Below are 14511 nucleotides of genomic sequence, written 5' to 3'. Positions count from 1 at the left end.
TTTAAATCTCAGACATAAGGACAGTATTTAATCAATTTGGTACCAGTTTTGGGCGTAATGAGGGTGCTAATCCTTCCTCATACGTAACTGGCTCCCGAACCCGTTTTCTTATATTTATGTAGGCCAAAATCGATTTTAATAAAACAACATGTTTTATTAGGTGACCCAATCACACCTAAACAAAAAAAGATTGGTGGCGGCTCCATTTCCGTTTTTTTAAAGTCGATCCCCGTTTTTTCAAAACCTTGAAAGGTGGTTTCGACAGTACTTATTCATATTTATTATACAATTCAAAGTGTACGATTTAATCCCTTTTAAGTAAATTCATTAATATTAGAATTAATTTAAACTAATAAAAATTAAATATAATCAAACATATAATAAAATTTGTATAGTAAGTTCCATATGAACTTACCAAGTAAAATCAGCGATAATTAAAGTATTAGGGACTAATCCACAATTTTTCCTTTTTCCTCGATTATCTATCATTGATTCAAATCTTGATCTATATGGTAATTTATTTCAATTTATCAGTTTAAAATGTCTTATAACAGTTTATTTCATGCATATAACTGTCCAAAGTCATTTTTTAATAATTTCCTAAATTTTTACATTTTATCCAATTTAGTCCCTAAAATCGAAACAATTATATCTTTCACATTTAAGTATTATTTTTTAATCCGATTTCAATCACATACTTCTACAGACTTTTAGTATCTATAATTATAGAAATTTCATGCTAATTTTGAATTATTTTCATTATAGTTCCTATACACAAAACTAGCATTCTAACTTTACAATTTAGTCTATTTTTTTATTTCTAAGCTTATAAACCAACATATTAGCACCAATCGCTTCAAAATTCATAAATGAAAACATTTCAAAACTTTTAAAATTTTATGAAATAGTCCCTGGGCTAACTAGTTTAAGCTACAACAATATCAAAAACATAAAATTTACAAAAAAACAAATCGGTTTAAGCTCATCAAGCAATGGCCGAATGTTTCTTGAAGTTAAACAATGGCTTATCCCTCTTCTACTTGATATTTTAGGTGTTGGAAAACCAAATGAAAAGATTATGACTTTTTTCTTAACATTTTACATATAATCATAATTAAGTTATAAATTTAACATTAATTAAAAAAAATAAGTACTTAATCCTGCACTATATTTTAAAATGGCTAAATTTCCAATTAAAGCCTTGATTTAATATTAATTAGTTTTTTTAACAAATAAAAATTAATGATGATTGACTTTTACCATTTTTACGATTTAGTCATTGTACTACAATTAATCACTAATTCGACAAAATTATTTACCCAAAATTCAATTCACCTATATAGTAATTTCCTAAATATTTATTAAAATAATTTTTGTCTTGATTTACGAAAATGAGGTCCCAATATCTCATTTTCTGACACCATTAACTTTAGTGTTGATACACTTGTACCTTAATCAACTATCAAATTAACAAAATTAAAGGACCAAAATTTAATTAAATTTCATACTAACCTCATAAGTATTATTCTCCATTGTACTGCGCTCTCCAAGTGTGTTTATTCCTCCCTTCATCCTTACCATGACAAGTTTTGTGAAATAAGAAATAACTCGGATGAGAAGGAAAAAAAAAGAGGGCAGTAAAAGACCCGCTTGGCCCAACCCTAAACACTCTAAGATCCTTTTTCAAGCCTATTCCTATTCTAAGTCAAGAGATAGATAAATAAACACATCCCATTGCACTGATCGGGGTTGTTCGTAGTGACTGAAGGGGTCAAAGACCAATAAGTGAATTATTTATCAGTCAAGCATTCTTTTTATGGCTAGATCCAATCTCTTGGTCCCTGAAGAAAAGAAAAAGAATTTAATGTTCTTCCTTTTGGGAATGGAGGATTAGGAAAATCCTATTGATTGCAGCTTTCTCCAGACTTTCGAGAAAAGCATTAAAAAAAGGCTCGAATGGTATGATCCCTCTGTCAATCCAGAATGAAAGGGGCGATCTCGTAGTTCTTAGTTTGTAAAGATACATTGTTAGGTGCTCCATTTTATTTTCCTATTGAGGCTGAACCTAAACATGTGCTCTAGAGATAGCTACCCATACACTGATAGGGGATGCATGGATTATCGAGAAGAGATAAGCCGTGGTGGTACCCCTAGACCGCCCAAATCCCATGAGTGAATAGAAAGTTCGATCCACATTGGATCTCACCAGAATCGCCCCATCTATCCTTCTGAGAAGAGGTTTCAAACCCCGGTTTGAACAAGAGAAGTAAATTACGCTAATGTGCCTTGGATGATCCACATCTCAGGGTTAGGCGTTGATGAGCACATTGAACTATCTATGTGGCTGAGAGCCCTCACAATCCAGGCACAACAACGCAATTATCAGGGGTGTGCTCTATTACTGAGCTAATAGCCCATTGTGCAGGCCTTTCATTGAGGGCCCACTATGCCAAAAGAGAGAGAAACCCTATCATTCACTTTCTTTTTTACGCCCCCATGTCGCCACATGGGAGGGACCTAGCGGTATAAAAGAATATCCTAGCAACTTGTTTCAACCTAAGATAATAAGCTCATGGGCTTGGTCTTACTTTACCGTCGAGAAACAAAAGAAGGCCTCCATCTCTAAGTTTAATTTAGACATAGCTTAGCTCTCTCTGAAAAGGAGGTGATCCTGCCGCACCTTCCAGTACGACTACCTTGTTACGACTTCACTCCAGTCATTAGCCCTGTCTTCGGTATCCCTTTTCTGTGGTTAAAGTAACAACTTCTGGCATGGCTAGTTTCCATAGTGTGACAGGCGGTGTGTATTAGGCCTGGGAATGAATTCACCGTTGTATGGCTGGCTGGCGATTACTAACGATTCTGGCTTCATGCGGGCAAGTTACAGCCTGCAATCTAAACTGAGAATGGATTTTTGGAGTTAGCTCACCCTCGTGGGATCGTAACCCTTTATCCCATCCATTGTAACACATGTGTCCTCCAGGGCATAAGGGGCATGATGACTTAATGTCATCCTCACCTTCCTCCGGCTTATCACCGCTAGTCTGTTAAGGGTTCCATACTCAACAGTGGCAACTAAACATGAGGGTTGCGCTCATTGCGGGACTTAATCCAACAACTTACGACACAAGCTAACAACAGCCATGCACCACATGTGTCCGTATTCGATAAGGCACCCCTCCCTTTCAAAAGGATTCGCGGCATGTTAAGCCCTAGTAAGGTTCTTCACTTTGCATCAAATTAAACCACATGCTCTACCGCTTGTGTTGGCCACCGTCAATTCTTTTGAGTTTTATTCTTGTGAACGTACACCCCAAGCTAGATGCTTAATGCGCTAGCTATAGCAGTGCACAGGTCGATACACACAACACCTAGTATTCATTATTTCTGGCGAGGATTACTAGGTATCTGATCCCATTCGCTCCAATAGCTTTCGTCTTTCAGTGTTAGTGTCGGCCCAGTAAAGTGCTTTTGCCGTTGGTGTTCTTTCTGATCTCTATGCATTTCCTCGCTAATATTTATGAGCTTAAACATAAAAAATGGGGTTCCAAAACCTTCACTTCCGACACAACTGGCTTTCGGGTCGTTACAATTTTGAACAAATGGCAAGCCAACTATATCCGACTCGGTCCAAACAACTACTAGGGTAACCAATTTTCAGTTCATTACAAATGTAGATCAATTCACATTCTTTCAATCTTAATTTATCATCAATCATTAATTTATCATATAACACAACATGCTTCAGTTCAATTTCAAACTAATTATCAAATATCAATCAAATCATAAAACTTTTATTCTATTCAATTTAGTCCCCGTCTCAATAATCATTCTTAATTACATCAATTCTGTAACACCCTATACCCGGCCTAGACGTTCACTAAGTCTGAAGAGCTACATTAAAGCATTTCAAAAAAGTCCAACCTTTAACTATTTCAAGTTTATCAATCAGAAATCATTTAAATAGTTAAACCAAATATAGAAATCCAAACTTATAAATCGTAGTTTGAAATGAAACACATAATAGTATAAGTCTAAATAAAATAGTAAAATAACTAAAAGAGAGATGACCAAACTCCTACCACGCTGACCCGTCTAAGTTTGTGGGTTACCTGTAATCTAAACAAACAAACTAAATGAGTTTACAACTCAATGTGTAGCTTACATTTTCAATTAATCAGTAACACAAAAAATATGACTTCAATATTTCATTAATCAATCAATTCTTATAATCGGATACAGAAACAAAAATAAAGGATATCATATACAATTGCAGAACATTTCAGATACAAATATAGGCTCCTACCCTCAGCTGCTACACATCATCTTCGTCTATCCCTACACACCATATAGGGTCTCAAGTACCTATCCATCCCTACACACCGTATATTGACGGTGGGTCATGTTTTAAAATAATTGCAATCTAGTTGCCAAATCATAATGTGATAAATCACCAGAGTCAGATATATGTTTGTGGCTTAGCCACCAATTTGACAGATTATTAAACTGTCCACACTTCCTCCTTTTTGCAATCCCAACCCAATGCAGATGCAAATTTAACAGATATCATACATCCGTATACAGGAAGACAAATTCAGATCATGCTCATGTAATGCTATCACACTTATCAGCTTTCATATAAAAAATTTCTTATATGAAAATAACAGATCATTCAGTAATAGATCATCAGATAATGATATCATTATCTAATTCAGATCATACGAGCTCTACGATAGGTCTACGTTTGATTCGAACGATGATTATGACTTTAGGGAAAATCTTAATTTTTGACCCACACACCTGTGTGGATTTACACGGCCTGGGTGGCTAGCCCATATGTCCACACAGCCAAGCACACGTCCGTATAGCCAATGTTAGTGTCTCATACAGCCTATCACATGGCCTAGCACACACCTATGTGACTCAAGACCCAAAATGTATCTCTCACGGCATGGACATACGCCCGTGTTTCTGGCTCGTGTGTCTCTAATTCAAAAACAGTAAGATACACAATCCGGACACATGCCCGTGTCTCTAGCCTATGAGCCTTTAATGCTAAAAAAGTGAGTTACATGGCCTACCACACGGCTTGACATACGATCGTGTGGCTCACACGACCTACTATAGGACCGTATGGCATCGACAGTCATTTTTTTGGCCTTTTCCATTCGCAAGATTTCGGGTTTTTGATACACACCTAGGATGGGTTTGACATAGAAACAGTAGATGTGATCCCGAAACCTAAAAATGACAACCAATTGTCCAATTACACGATTAGATCGAACTAAAACGCTAATTTAACATTCAAATCGAATTACGTCGCAAGCTTTGACATAAAACCCAACTAAAAAATTAGGTACTCACCCTTGTATGAACCAACAATACATTGGACTAACTCATTGAAGAGACATTACAATCAAGATCCTCGCTTAAAAGAAAGCCACACGAAACTTAAATCGAGAAAATTAAAATAAACAAGAACGAACCAACTTTTTTTGGCAAAACTAACAAGAACGGACGTTAACAGAAATTCTATAAGAAATCACACAATTAACCTTGCATTCGAACTACAACGAAATACTCTACTTCCCCGACCACACAACAACAAAAATTTACGGTAACTTCAAAGATCAAGAAAGAGAAGAAAAAGAAAGAAAGAAAAAAAGTAGAGGAGAAGAGAAAGAAAAAACATTTTAATTATTATTTTTTTTAAAAAAAATAACTAATCCTACAGAGCGATAAAAACATCTCTGCTTCGCTTACACAGAAACTCGAACAAATGACCAGAAGGTATATAAAAACTTAACCATTAAACCATCAAGCTCATTCTTAACATAGACTAACGCAAAAATAAACTTAAGTCAAAAGTTCAATGGTAGGTGTTAAACCAAAATAAACATTAAAAATTCAAGAAGGAAGACTCGAACCCTTGATCTCAAACACATAAACAAAATACTTAACTACAAATACAAAGACTTAATTAGTGACAAAATTTATCAAACAAATGTTTAAAATTTTAGGCGTTACAAATTTAACTCAAATAATCATCAATAACTCACATCAAACTCCATTGAATTCAAAATTACATAAAAAATGCATGAAATAAATGAGTTTTGAATAATAGAAATACAAACCAAAATTTTGAGCTATTCATCATTGACTTTCAATTTTCTTTTTCCTCTCGATGGTTTCATGTCAACACTAGCTAAATAAAATCATAAAACACATAATATTATCAAATTCCATTCAAATTAGAACCAAACACAAAATCAAGCACATTTTACAATTTATTCAATTTAGTATCTAAACTGAGGACAAACATAACTTTCAATTTAAAACTTCAAATTGAAGTCTAGTTTCACAATTACTCATTAAAGACCTTTTATTTCTTATTCCTACTGAAATTTCATGCCAATTTTATATTTCATTCAATTTAGTCCTTAATTTATGTTGCTATCAATTAAGCTTTGTAATTTAGTCATTTTCTTAAACTAAGCTTAATTTCTATGAATTTAACACCGAATCTTTCAATTCTCAACAATGGAATCTTATAAAAACTTAAATAATTGATCAAATTTATCCTTGAGTTAGTCTTAATCACGCTTCCAAGATAAAAATCTATAAAATTCAAAGAAAATGGTTAGGGACTTACTTGAATTAAGGACCAAAAGCTTCCAAAACTTAACAATGGTGTCAACCATTCTTATTTTCTTTTAATATAGTTGGGAAGATGAGTTTTATCTCTCTTTCCACCGAAATTTCACTTATATAGTGAAATTATTTTCTTAATTAATTTAATTAACCTAAATTTAGTTAAATAAATCTTAAATTAATTAAGTTAACAACCCTATGATTATACCGCCCACTAAAACTTTCTTTGTCTTAGTCTAATTTCTTTTTTGGACCTTTTTTAATTACAATTTAAGTCCCTAATTCATTTTCTAATTAAAAATCTTTAGTGATTGGACTTTACGATATAGTCCCTGAGCCTTAATTAATCACAATTTTGGTTAAATTAACTATAAAAATTTCAATTCATCTATATAATAACTCTGTAAATATCTTTATTTGATATTTATGGACTCGATTTATGGAAATAGAGTTCCAAAACTGAAATTTTTAGTACCACTGGAAACTAGGTCGTTACTATTTTTGTAACACCCCAAACCCGGCCTAGACGTTATGGCTGAATCTGGTGATGTCACATGATAGTGTGTTCGAAAACTAAATTATTACAATAAAATTATTTCCATGTTATTACCTATCTTTATCTATTATTAGTTCTAAAGGGAATCCTTTTACTTATTTAAAACATTTGCTTTAAAATGTTTCTCGTTGCGGAAGCTTTAAAACAAAGCAGTTTAAGTAATCGTGACTTTAGAAAATACGTTAGCTTTTTGAAAACCAAAATTCCTACTACTAACAGTTATAATTCCACAAACAAATAAATAAAAACCAAATTTAAGCAAAAGTCTCAAGAGTCCTCAAATTACATCCCAATAATAACAAAACCATAAAACATAAATTAAGAAAACGTAAAGTCCAAAAACTGTGTCACACATTCGCAAAAAACAAAAATTAAAATTTTGGAGCGTTACAACTCTACCCCCTGAAAGGAAATTTTGTCATCGAAATTTACCTGATCAGAATAGATGAGGATACTGCTAACATATTGCATCCTTAGGCTCCCACGTGACCTGCTCAGTGCTATGATTATGCCATAGAACCTTCACCAAAGGGATAGACTTCCTCCTCAAAACCTTTACGTCAAGATCTAGAATCTGGACAGGCTCCTCCTCAAAGGTTAAGTCTGGCCTAACCTCAATCTCCTCAATAGGGACAATATGAGTAGGATCAGAAAGGTAGCGCCTCAACATAGAGACATGGAACACGTCATGAATACAATCTAACTTTGGAGGTAGCTCCAACTGATAAGCAACTGGTCCCACTTATTTCAGAATATGGTAAGGTCCAATAAATCTAGGGCTCAACTTGCCCTTACGACCTAACCTCAAAACCTTTTTCCACGGCGAAACCTTGAGAAATAAGAAGTCCCCCACAAAATACTCAATCTTGCATCTCTTCAGGTCTGCATAAGACTTCTTCCTGTCAGAAGCCGCTTTCAAACAATCCAGAATCAATCTAACCTTATCCTCTGTCTTGAAAACCAATTCAGAACCCAGAAAACGTCGTTCACCCAACTCAGTCCAACATAAGGGAGTGCGACACTTACAACCATATAGTGCCCCGTAAGGTGCCATCTGGATACTGGACTGGTAATTATTATTATAGGCAAATTTCGCTAATGGTAGATAATCCTCCCAGCTACCTCAGAAATCAATAACACAACTCCTTAACATGTTCTCTAGTATCTGAATCACCCTTTCAGACTTACCATCGGTCTGAGGATGGAACGCAGTACTAAAGTCTAACCTTGAACCCAGAGCCTTATGCAACTTTTTCCAAAATCGAGACGTGAAAAAAGGATCCCTATCAGAAATGATAGAAATTGGAAACCCATGCAGTTTCACTATCTCAAAAATATAAAGCTTCGCCAGCTTTTGCAGAGAATAATCAGTAAGAACTGGTATAAAGTGAACAGACTTGGTCAATCAATCCATGATGACTCATACTGAATCCTTCTTAGTGGGTGTTAGAGGCAACCCACTAACGAAATCCATAGTTACACGCTCCCACTTCCATAAAAGAATCTTAACCGACTGCAGTAAAGCTAAAGGTAACTGATGCCCAGCCTTAACTTGCTAGCACGTCAGACATCTTGCCACAAAATTAGTAACCTTACGTTTCAACCCTGGCCACCAATAGAACTAACGAAGGTATCGGTACATCTTATTTCTGTCAGGATGCATAACATAAGCGCTACTATGCGCCTATTTCAGTATAGACTACCTCAAATCAGTATTATTCAGTACACAGATTTCCATGTTAGTTTAACCTGAAGCTCAGCTAACAAATTACCATCATCAAATAAACAAAGGCGAGCAAACATCGCTCTCAAATCAATCATAGCCCTATGGCTCAAAGCATCGACCACCATATTGGTTTTGCCAGGATGGTACTCAATGGTGCAGTCGTAATCCTTAAGTAGCTCGATCCATCTACGCTGCCTAAAATTCAGCTTTTTTTTATTAAGGAGATACTTAAGGCTTTTGTGATCAGTGTAGATGATACACTTCGTACAGTACAGATAATGCCTCCAAATTTTTAGTGCAAATACCACGGTGGCCAGCTCTAAATCATGCGTCGGATAGTTCGCCTCATGTGTCTTAAGCTGACGAGACGCATATGCTACCACCTTACCATCCTGCATCAGTAGATATCCCAAACCGACATGCATCACTATAAATTGTAAAACTCTTTTCTAGATTCAGGCTATATCAGAACAGGATCCTTAGTCAATACAGTCTTGAGCTTCTTGAAACTCTCCTGCTGTGCATCAGTCTAGTTAAATTGTACCCCCTTACGTAACAGCTTAGTTAAGAGTGCTGCAATCAAGGAGAAGCCTTTTACAAATCACCGATAATAACCCTCCAACCCTAGAAAATTGCGGATCTTAGACACATTCCTAGGCTGCTTCCAGTCCAACACAACATCAATCTTTCGAGGGTCAACACGAATCCCCTTAACAGAAACCACATGTCCCAGAAATGTTACTTCACGTAACCAGAACTCACACTTGCTAAACTTAGCATAGAGTTGCTTTTCACTCAAAGTTTGAAGAACAACTCTAAGGTGGTCGTCATACTCATCCTCAGTCCTCGAATAAACCAGTATGTCATTGATGAACACCACCACAAACCGATCCAGCTAAAGCTAAAATACTCGGTTCATTAGATCCATAAAATTCGACGATGCATTCGTCAGTCCAAATGGTATTAATAGGCACTCGTAGTGTCCATAACGAGTCCTAAATGCCGTCTTAAATACATCAGCTTCCTTAACCCTTAGATGATGATATCCATAACGTAGATCAATCTTAGAAAACACAGACGCCCCTCAGAACTGGTCAAATAAATCAACTATCCTCGAAAGGTGGATACTTGTTCTTAATGGCCAACTTGTTCAGTTGGCAGTAATCGATGCACATCCTCATGGATCCATCCTTCTTCTTAACAAACAGTACCGGTGCTCTCCACGAAGACACACTAGGGCGGATGAACTCAGGGTCTAAAAACTCTTGAATCTAAACCTTAAGCTCTGTAAGCTCCTTCGATGCCATTCAATAGGGAGCGATGAACATCGGAGCTGTACTACGAATGAGCTCTATCCCAAACTCCACTTCACGATCTGGAAGTAAACCCGGTAGCTCCTCAGGAAAGAGTCCAAAAAATTCTTTACCATTCTGATATCCTTAACTGTAGCCTTAGAATCTGAGACATTTACATAGGCCAAGTACGCCTCACATCCTTTACGAACTAGTTTTTCAGCCACTAGAGTAGAGATCATGTTAGCCAAATAATCCTGGCGTTCTCCTATCATTACCACCTCATTATCCTCCTCAGTTCTCAATACGACCATCTTGGTCACACAATACAAACTGGTACGGCGTTTAACCAACCAATCAATTCCCAATATTAAGTCGAACTCCCTAAACAGAAGCTCCATCAAATCAGCCAGAAAGGTTTCCCCTTAAACCTTTAAAGAGATGTCTCTAAATAACTTGTTAACCCTTATAGACTGCCCAAATGAACTCAGTACAATAACCTCACTCGTAATGCTCTCAACCAATATCCCCAAGTTTTTAGACACAATACAGGCTATATAGGAGTGAGTGGGTCCTATATCTATCAATGCAATATAAGGTACATCATGAATAAGGAACGTATCCGTGATAATGTCCGGAGCATCTCCATCCTCTTGGCAATTTACAGTATATACTAGAGTCGACTGCCTCGCCTCAGTCTGTCCAGCACCTTTGTCCGGTGCTTTCTACCCACAGCCCATGCCATTACCGCCCCTAGCCTAACCACGGCCTCTCGGTGGCTGTTGTACTACCCTCGATGGTTGTGCATTACAAGTACCCTGAGCTTACATCTGATCAGCCCTCAGTCGACATTCCCTGATATGGTGATCCAATGATCCACACCTCAAACACACCCCAGTTCTCCTTCAACACTTGCCCTGGTGGCGTCTACCATAATCATCACACTACTGCTATCCAGTAGCAGCAATAGGGGGCCCATCAGCTCTGGCATTTTTCTTAGGCCTCTATACAGAACTTGAGGGCTCCGAATCCTTATTGTTCCTAACTCTCTCTATCGCAGTTTTGGCACTCAGTGCGCTTAATCTCCTTGAAGATCTTTGCCTTCTCGACCAAGGTAGAAAAATCTCGCTCCCTCTACGGAGCTATTAGAACCATTAGGTTATCCTTGAGGCCATCCTCAAAACGGACACATCGCTCGTAGTTCGATGCCACCATACTTTGGACATAGCGGCTCAGTCTCAAAAACTCGACCTCAGACTCGGACACTGTTCGATCTCCTTGTGCCAGATTCAGAAACTTCCTTCTACGGGTATTCACATGACTGGCTCCCACATATTTCCACTAGAAGGCGATCTTAAAGAACTCTCAGGTCAGACGTTCGGGTTATTGCCCTCCTTAACAGTAAGCCACCACTGATAAGCCTCGTCCTTAAACAGTGAGACTGCACCCTTAAATTTTTGCTCGGGGGTACAATCCAAGTCATCCATGATCCTCTCCGTGGCTTCAATCTAGTATTCGGCCACATTAGTGGCAACTCCAGTGACACCCCTAAATAATTCAGCTCTATTGGACCAGAGTCGTTCCGTAACCAACCCTTGACCCCCAGATCAAGTATTGGGCCCAGCGACCCTCTCCAAAATCCTGAGCATAGTCTAGGACAATGCGTCGTCCCTAGAAATGTGATCTTGAGACCTAGTCTCAGTAGCGGGTGACACTAGCGTCTCACTCGTATCCAAATTTGGCAGGCTGCCCGATGACAAGGACTCAGCTCGAGTCCCTCTACAGCCTCTACCTCGGCCTCTAGTACCCCATCCGCGGATACCTCGTGTGCTCATATCTAATCAAATTTATCTATATTAAAAGTTTTATGAATCAGTTACAATTCCAGTGTTTATTAACAAATATTTTATGTAAAACAGTACTAGAAGTTCATAGTTTGTTTTCGTTTATTGCAGTCTCTAATAGGTTACTATAGTTTCAGTTCAACTACCGTTTTCAGTGTATACTAACTAGAGTATTTTCATAGTATACTATTTATAGTAGTTTCAGAACAGCATAGCATTTTCAATTAAAGCATATATCAGTTTTGGAATACTTACAGGATCGGCGCCGGAGACTCGGTGTACCACATACTCAGTAGAAGGATTTTAAAAAATTTGAAAATCAATTCTTCAAAAACCAAATTTAAAACCTATAATCCACAGCCAAGTTTTGTAACCTGGCTCTAATACCACTAAATGTAACACCCCAAACCCGGCCTAGACATTATGGCCGAATCTGGCGATGTTACATGATAGTGTGTTCAAAAAATAAATTATTACAATAAAATTATTTCAATGTTACTACCTATCTTTATCTCTTATTAGTTTTAAAGGGAATTGTTTTACTTATTTAAAACATTTGCTTTAAAATGTTTCTCGTTGCAGAAGCTTTTAAAATAAAGTAGTTTAAGTAATCGTGAGTTTAAAAAATACGTTAGCTTTTTGAAAACTGAACTTCTTACGACTAGCGGTTATAATTCCACAAAAAAAAAATAAAAACCAAATTTAAGCACAAGTCTTAAGAGTCCTCAAATTACATCCCAATAATAATAAAACCATAAAACATAAATTAAAAAAATGTAAAGTCCAAAAACTTTGGTCACCGTCAAGTCCTCTGTTGCACCTATCTGTCTAGGTCTGGGGATTACCTGTGCACATTAAACAAAAAGGGGCGAGTTTACGTAAACTCAATATGTAATCCCATAGAAAACAAACAATAATAGACACAGTGCACGTCAAATACAATTTTAGGCCTAAGCTCATTTCAGTATTAGTAACGGTTTGGGCCTTAGCCCATCTCAGTACAGTATGAAATATGCAGTAGGGCCTTAGCCCTTCACAGTATCAGTATGCATTAGGGCCTTAGCCCATCACAGTATCAGTAGCAGCCATACAGTATTCAGTAACAAAGTCCTACCCAACCAGTCTCTACACACCATCTCCGTCCAACCCTACACTCTATGTGAGGATTAAATCAACCAACCCATCCCTACACTTTAGGTAGTATCGAATGCGGCACAAAATAGTAATTTGTAGCTGAGCTGCTAGTATATTAGGCTTAAGAGTCTTTCAGTACACTTTCTCCAAATATAATCCACCCAACCCTATGCAATGCAACATACAAATCATGACATGTTATCTCATGATATCAGTACATATAACCAGTTTAGTATACGTGTATACTATCATCATGCTCAATATATATAAATCAAATAGTCAGTTCACACAATTAAGGGTCTAAGTGATGCTTACAGACCCTACAGTAGGTTCACAGTTGACTTGGGCGACCTGTGCAACCTTAGCAATCAATTTAGTGAAAATGGGCTCACATGCCCATATGGCCTGCCTGTATGGGCCCACACGCCTGTGTGGCTCGCACGGCCCAATTTGGCATTGGCTGTCACACAGTCATATCTTATACGCACGGCCTGGCCTCGTCGATTGCACGATCGTGTGGTCGCACACGACTTATCACACGGACAACCACACGCCGGTGTGGCGTCGATAGTGAAGTTTTTGGCTTTCGCTAAAACCCTATTTTCTATGTTTCGGGTACATACCTGTATCATTTTTTACGTAAAAGCAACTCCAAGCAATCCCGAACTTATAATTGACCAAAATACTACTAAGTTAATCACTTAATCGACAAATTAAAACCAACCTGAGTGGATTACTCAACTATTGAATGATTGAAACTTACCCCCAACAGTTCAAATCAATTTGCTTACGAAGTAGTACTAGAAGAGTCTCAATCCTAGCGAAACGATGCTACCCAAACATCAGAATAACCCTTGGTTAGAAACTTAACATTCTCAACTACAAACCATATAAAATTACTTACCAAAGTTGTCCACGAAACACCAAAATAAGGAACAAAAGTGCAATTGCAGTCGAGATGGGAGCAAAATTGAAAGAAAATAGGAAGAGAAAGGTAGGTTTTGGCAAAAGAGAGAGGAAATCCCAATGGAAAAATCAGCAAAGTTTTTGGAGAGAAACAAATGTCAAAAAGTTGAGTACTTACCGAACGATCACAGTTAATCGTGGAACGAAATGAGACCGATTGGAAAGAAGTTGAAGAGAAAAAGAATGGGAAAGCATAAGAATTTCGACAGCAAGGAAAAACAATGGAAAAGGAAAATGGTAGCAAAAAGGGAGAAGAAGAGAAAAGAAAATAAAAAAAAAATTATTTTTAGGGAAAAAAAGGAGAAAAATTATGAACAGAATAATTCAATAACAATCTCGATA

General features: G+C 37.0%; 1 pseudogene; it reads right to left on the bottom strand.

Annotated features, from left to right (window-relative positions):
- Nucleotides 1-1861: 1861 nt before the first annotated feature.
- LOC107955809 (uncharacterized) lies at nt 1862-3204 on the bottom strand (annotated as a pseudogene).
- Nucleotides 3205-14511: the final 11307 nt, after the last annotated feature.

The sequence above is a fragment of the Gossypium hirsutum genome, chromosome A07 (assembly GCF_007990345.1).
Source record: "Gossypium hirsutum isolate 1008001.06 chromosome A07, Gossypium_hirsutum_v2.1, whole genome shotgun sequence".
In the NCBI taxonomy this organism is placed as follows: domain Eukaryota; kingdom Viridiplantae; phylum Streptophyta; class Magnoliopsida; order Malvales; family Malvaceae; genus Gossypium; species Gossypium hirsutum.
This window is presented reverse-complemented; position numbering and strand designations above follow the sequence as displayed.